Consider the following 7,783-nt stretch of genomic DNA (forward strand, 5'->3'; position numbering starts at 1 on the left):
GTTGGAGACTGGAGCTGTTCCTATTCGGCCATCTTGCTCCGCCCCCACCAACAATTTCGTTTTTTCAAAAGCGTGATACACATCTCTCTTTATGTACACTTGATGTTACATAAATTTATTTCAGGTTTCACATATAAACATTTTAATAATTGTGTGTGTCTTTGTATGTGTGTGTGTGTGTGTGTGTGTGTGTGTGTGTATGCTTCTGTAGTGTAATTATATTGAAAATAAAGGTGGCATACCAAATAATACTAGATTTGCATTTAAGGGAAATAAAATTGAAAAACTGAATATACAAATAGACATATATAAAAATACAACTCTGACCCACAAATTGCAGCAACCAGCCCTGACGCCAACTCATTATCTACAAGAACCAGCCAAGAGGTTAAATTACTATCTATAAATCAGACTTGTAGGAAGTCAGACCACTATCTCTATCAACCAGTCCAGGAAGTCAAACGACAACTGCTGTAAACACTATTCACAATAGCACAGACATGGAATCAACCTAAATGCCCATCAATGATAGGCTAGATAAAGAAAATGTGATATATATACATAATGGAATACTATGCAGTCATTAAAAGGAACAATATCATGTCCTTTGCAGGGACATGATGGAGTGGGAGGCCATTATCCTCAGCAAACTAATGCAGAAACAGAAAACCAAATGTGGCATGCTGTCATTTATAAGTGGGAGTTAAACGATGAGATCACATGGACACATAGAAGGTAACAACACACACTGGGGCCTATCAGAGCATGGAAGTTGGGAGGAGGGAGAGGATCAGGAAAAATTTCTAATGGGTACTAGGCTTAATACCTGGGTGATGAAATAATCTGTACGACAAACCCACATGACACAAGTTTACCTATCTAACAAACCTGCACATGTACCCTGGAACTTAAAGTTTAAAAAGTTGATTTATGATATTTTATCTCCTTTTCTCCCAAGGTCTCTGTATAGAGAAAATACTTCAGCATATGGCCAGATGCAGTGGTTCACACCTATAATCTTAGCACTTTGGGAGGCCTGTAATCCTAGCACTTTGGGAGGCCGAGATTGCTTGAGGCCAGGAGTTTGAGACCACCCTGGTCTGAGACCCCATCTCCATTAGAAAAAAAAAATTTTTTTGAGACAGAGGCTTACTCTGTTGCCCAGGCTGGAGTGCAGTGGCATGATCTCAGGTCACTGCAACCTCCACCTCCCAGGATCAGGCGATTCTCCAGCCTCAGCCTCAAGTAGCTGGGATTACAGGCATCCACCACCATGCCCAGCTAACAGAAAAAAAATTTTTTTAATCGAATAATAATAATTGAGCATGTGTAAGAATTGTGTGCAAATTTAAAAAAACAAAAGGAAAGCACTACACAAAAAATAATAAAGAAATAACTGTTGTAAACAATGTCCCCTAAATAGCCAAGACTTGATTAGTAACAGATTAATCAAGTCTTGGTTAATAACTTCTCGATTTTTTGTCTCCACTTCCAACTTAGGACTAACCAGAGAAAGCCAAATATGCACCCCTAACCAGTCATATAGGATGCTCCACTTCTAGTTAACACACCTTCAGCTTCCCTACTCCAACAGCCTCCAATCAGGGCATACCCAAGTCCTCCTTTTTTTCTACTATAAAGCTTTCCCACTTCTCTGCCTGCCTTGAAGCCAAACACAAGTGATGGTGGCTGACTCCTTTACTACAATAAGCTCTGAATAAATAGCCTTTGTGTTTTCTCATTTGGGTGGTCTTTTGTTTATTTTCACAAAGTCTCCTAAAATAAATGTACTTAAATATGAAAAGGGCATTTAACTTAAAATCTAATTAAATAATAGTATGGATGGTACATGAATATTACAAAAATTGTCACAATGGTACATAAATGAGTGAAGTTTGGAAATACTGTACTCTCCACAAGGCCTGTGCTAGATGTGCTATGCACAAAATCTCGTACAGGAATGCTATGACAAGCATACACTAGGTGTTCTCCAACCTCAGGCTTTGGTAGTGGCTGTTTTCTCAGCTTGGAATGACTCCTCGACATGCGTAAGATATGCTTCCTCTCCTCTTCGGCTCTTTGCTCAAATGCCCTCTCCTTTCTCAGTATTTCTCCGACTAGTCTGGTTGTTTTGTTTTGGTTTGATTTGGTTTGGTTTGAGACAGGGTCTCACTCTGATGCCCAGGCTGGAGTGCAATGGTACGATCACTGCTCACTGCAGCCTTGACCTCCAGGCTCAAGTGATCCTCCCACCTCAGCCTCTCGAGTAGCTGGGACTACAGGCAGGAGCCATCATGCTCAGTTAATTTTTTCACTTTTTGTAGAGACTGGGTCTCACTATGTTGCCCAGGCTGTGACTATTCTGTTTTCAATAACAATACCCTCTATCCTGTCCTCCCTCCTACACTCACACAGTCCTTTCCACCTTTCATATTTTATTTTCCCTATAGAACTTACCACCAACAAACATACTGTGTATTTTACTTCTTTATTGATGTGTTATCTCCCCCAATACTGCTACAATGTAATTCCCTAAGGACAGGGATTTTTTTCCCTTGTTTTTCTTTTCCACTCAATACTGAATCCTTAACACCTAAAACAATGCCTGGCACTAAGAAAGTCTTCAAAGATATTTACTAACTGAAGAAAAGAAGGAATATCATCAGCTTTGGAATGAGTAGAACCCAAGCTCAGTTTCAGCTCTGTCACCTACTAGCTGTGCTAGACATGGAGATGTGTCACCCAGACTCCCTTCTAGGGGTGACCTGTTGCCCCAGCTGTCAGCATTCAGGGTTTGCCTCATCTGCAAAGTCACCTTACTGAGGACACACCCTGTAAAGGCAGCCAACAGCCAGTTGCTGACTGAGACGTTATTGATACAGGGGCATCGCAATTTACTCTGATCAACAGAATGTACTCGAAAGCTCCCCATGGTGTTGGCTATAGCTAGTGGCGCCTGTGTCACATTTCACCTTCTTCCTCCGCCCAATCCTGCTTCCTACCTCTTTTCTTCCACAGATATTAATCCTGGATAAGTATCCTGTACACCAAATCCCATCTCAGCATTGCTGTGGGAAAACCAACCTGTAACACCAGCTAAATTCCCAGAATCCAATATGCAACATCAACTAAAACTTCAACTTTCCTCAGCTTCCCTCTTCCCCAAATCTTAGAGGTGCCTCTGAATGGTTATGACATATAATTAGCAGCCAATTCAGGAGCAACTTGAACCACTCAGGGCCTCGACACTCTCCTGCAGATCTGTATGTGGGCAGGGCTGAAGAATGGTTCAACGTAGCACAAATTTCTGAGATGAGGCCTGGCATGCCCCAAGGATCCTGCCTCGGGGGGCTCTTAGCAAAGTTTTCTTTCCACCACAGTGAAATAAGGAATTTTTGTTCTGCTGTTCTTTATCCTCCTTCTCCATTCCCACACTTCATAGAAACACATTTGTTTTTATTCAGTGTTCGTCTCCATGTCGTAGTCCCCAGAGGCACTCTAATGACTTTATAGCTAACACAACTCTGAGCCTGGATCAGGACTCTTCAAATAAACAATAGAAAATTGATAACAATAATTACAGCAACCAAACATTGGCTTTCCAATGTATTCCAACCATTAGTAATGCCACGGACATCATGCTATTACACTGCAGTTAGTCATTTTCCCATATCTAGTTAGCTATACTGAGCTGGGAGGCCAATTCCTAATGACCACTGAATGAGTACAGTATGCAATTGTAGAATCCCAGTTCACGATTGTGTACCCAGTGCATAGCTGGAGCCGAACACTGAGATATTGGTGCTCAGAGATACAGAGGTGTGTTCGAGTTGGCCAAAGCAAGAAGGCAGGAGAGCAAGATGTCTCAATTTTGGTTTTGGATTTTTTGTTTGTTTGTTTTGAGATAGAGTTTTGTACTTGTTGCCCAGGCTGTACTGCAGTGGCACGATCTCGGCTCACCGCAATCTTGGCCTCCTGGGTTCAAGCAGTTCTCCTGCCACAAGCCTCCGAGTAGCTGGGATAACAGGCATGTGCCACCACGCCTAGCTAATTTTTGTATTTTTTTTAGTAGAGATGGGGTTTCTCCATGTTGGTCAGGCTGGTCTCGAACTCCCGACCTCAGGTGATCCACCTGCCTTGGCCTACCAAAGTGCTGGGATTACAGGTGTGAGCCACCGTGCCCAGCCTCAAATTTATCTTAACAGAAAGATGAAACAGAGAGTTTTTATACAGCTAGAGAAAAGGGTGAAGAAGTTTCAGGGAACTAAGAGTAAAAGTCTGTGTTTCCTCAGTCTCAGATAACACCTTGTACAACCAGACTTCAAGGTGTCAGCAGCTGGTCGCAACATCTTTAAAGTCATACAATCCTCCCCAAAATTTTTTATGACCCTGAAGTTATCTCCTCCTGCTTGACAAAGAAACAGTACACTGGCAATTTACAATTATATTGTGGGAACAAGGGATGTTTGGCATACACTGAGCAGTTAACAAGTGCAAGCAGGCAAGGGCCTAATGAGAATTTTCATTATTTCAGCCAGTAAAAATGCTGGGGTACTGAAATCTCAAGGGGTGCACTTACACATTCAGTACAGATTTCTGCCAGGTTCCATTTAGGTTTAAGTCCAGGTTCAGTATTACCTAGGAGTAAGAGACTTAAATCCCTATTAATGAAACCTCTTAGATATAAAAAATAGCATAGAAAACATAATTTTCTCCATTCAAGGAGACGATTCGATTTTAAAATATCTAGTTAGTGGGTACTAAGCTAAATAGAGAAAGGAAAGTACATTTTTTCAATTAAAGTCAAATAATATAAGTGATGACTTTACAGATAAATTGATTATCTGACATTTTATGACTGTTGTCACTAAATTGAGAAAAGATCTGAATAAATCACAAGGTCTAAACAAGCAAATCTCATAGCAGAAATTTTTTAAAAGAAAAAGAGGCTAAATTACCTGTAGAGAACTCTCTCTTTTTTGGGGGCTTTATATGAAGGTATTAATAGCAGCTTTGCATGTCCAGGAACCTCTGAGCTAACAGTGGTAAGTTTTCAGAAAACCCATTAGGTTAACCACAGTGTTAAGTATGAGAGAGAGAGAGGGAGAGAGAGACAGAGAGAACAGAGAGAGAGAGAGAGAGAGAGAACAGAGAGAGAGAGAGAGAGAGAACAGTATTGGGTAACAATGTAAAATGTATTTATTTCTCTGGGTCTTGATTTGTTTAAGTTTGAAAGCCACTACTCTAAATCAACTGGGAAAAACTACTCACCCTCACTCCTTTCCCTCCACACAGATATCAGCTCTTCTCCACAATTCCCAGGGGCAGCCAGCCTCTGTCCCAGCTGGGGACAGCCCAGTGGCAATTAATTTGCTGACTTTAATTGGCAGAATAGTGTTCCCATGGCACTGTCATCACTCCTTGAGTTCCTTTATTCATTTCTGTCCCCAAGACAGACAACCTCCTTTTCAGGCACAATTCAAATGCCAACAGCTGCCTGCCCAACACAGCTCTAGTGTGGCACAGTCATGCAGCACCAGCAGGGCGATGTAGCCATGAGCAGGATGTGACTTGACTGTCTAGGGCATTGACTAAAAGGAATAGGACCCCGATCCACAAAAGACAAGTCGTGGCATCCTAGGACAAGTGACTCTTACATTCTGGAAGCTGTGAGATGACAACCTGGCATACAACAGCAAGAGGACAAAGGATTTAAGGAATCTATAGTGATGCGAAAACCAATACAAGCATCTGAAGAGCCACTCACCACCAGGAGGCACAAAAGACCTATGTAATCAAAATGCAGTTTCAGAAAAAGCAAAGACTCTTTGTGTAGAAGTCATAGTAACATTCTAAATACTTAATTAAGACACAGATGGCCTGGTATGGTGGCTCACGCCTGTAATCCCAACACTTTGGGAAGCTGAGGAGGGTGGATTGCTTGAGGCCAGGAGTTTGAGACCAGCCTGGCCAACATGACAAAATCCCATCTCTACTAAAAATACAAAAATTAGCCGGATATGGTGGTGTGTGCCTGTAGTACCAGCTACTCAGGAGGCTGAGGCAGGACAATCGCTTGAACCGAGGCGGATGTTGCAGTGAGCTGCTGAGATCACACCACTGCACTCCAGCCTAGGCCACAGAGTGAGACACTGTCAAAAAAAAAAAAAAAAAAAAAAAAAAAAGGCACAAATAAACTATAAAGAAGAGATCTTTGAGGTCAATGGGAAAGGAGGAATACTGAATTTCCCATCCAGCTCCCCTTTATCACATGGGACTAATAAGTTTCATTTTGTCAAAAAAAAAAAAAGGAATATAGTGTATTTGCAATGTAATCCATTTACTTTCAAAGCCTCAGAGTCTGTGCTTTTCAAACTGAAGATTCTAACCCATTATTGGGTCATGAAATCAATTAAGTATATTTTAATGAAAGAACAGAATTGAATCGAACAGGATAGAATAGAATAGAAAATATCAGAAGGTGTTGGGCATAGTATTCGAACACTGTTTCAGTCATAAGTATGCATGTATGGGTGTAATCTGTGAGTTGTGTGTGTGTATACAGTATTGGGTAACAATGTAAAATGTATTTATTTCTCTGGGTCTTGATTTTATTTTTTTAACTTTGAAAAACACTACTCTAAATCAATTGGGAGAAGCCAATAACCCTCATTCCTTTCCCTCCACACAGATATCAGAGGTTGGATTGCACTGTCACCGTTCTCACATAGAGCCCATCAATAAGTGGATTGAGGGTCCCTTGTGATTTGCACACCTGACAAGGGACAGTGGAGGAAAGTCCTGTGACCAAATCACTGGAAGACATGGTTCCCCATATTGAAATGCTTATTTTAAGCATGTCAATTAAAATAAGAAAATAAAATTACTGTAAGACACCAGACACTCCCCATGACACACCTCATACTTCAAGTACATTAAATTACTCACTGTGTATCTAACATCTGTTTTGATACCCACTGCTCTTGTACAAATCGTATTTATCCTGTTTGATACACATAAATCCTCTAAATCCTATTTAATACACATAACAGCACACGTGGAACTGGGGCAATTATCAGGACTTTGTAAAGTTTGTCTGATTTTTAGCCATGTATCCATATGAAGAAAAAAATATCTGTATAAGTACTTTGACCAGAACAGAGCCTGGGTACAGGGGCTCATGCCTGTAATCCCAGCACTTTGGGAGCCTAAGGCAGGAAGGCTGTTTGAGCCCAGGAGTTTGAGATTAGCTTGGGCAATGTAGCAGGAATCTGTCTCTACAAAAAATTTAAAAGTTAGGTGGGCATAGTGGCACACACCTGTATTACCAACTACTAGAGAGACTGAGATAAGATGATCACGTGAGCCCAGAAGTTTGAGGTTAAAGTCAGGTATGATTGTGCCACTGCACTCCAGACTCCAGCCTGGGTGACAAAGACTCTGTCTTTAAAAATAAAATACAATAATAAATTAAAACACAAAGTTTTAAAAAGAATTCAGGGTCCACAAACTTGCATGGGGAAAAAAATATTCTTTATTTGCATGGATATCTGATTATTTAGCATGTGGCTTCACTCTGAAAGTACGCAACAAACGACAGTAAAATTAAGAGTACTGTGACTGGGGGCGGAGCAAGATGGCCGAATAGGAACAGCTCCAGTCTCCAACTCCCAGCGCGAGCGACACAGAAGACCGGTGATTTCTGCATTTTCAACTGAGGTACTGGGGTCATCTCACTAGGGAGTGCCGGACAATCGGTGCTGGTCAGCTGCTGCAGCCTGAC

This window comes from Rhinopithecus bieti, unplaced genomic scaffold (assembly GCF_001698545.2).
Source record: "Rhinopithecus bieti isolate Rb0 unplaced genomic scaffold, ASM169854v2 scaffold_81617, whole genome shotgun sequence".
Taxonomy (NCBI): Eukaryota; Metazoa; Chordata; class Mammalia; order Primates; family Cercopithecidae; genus Rhinopithecus; species Rhinopithecus bieti.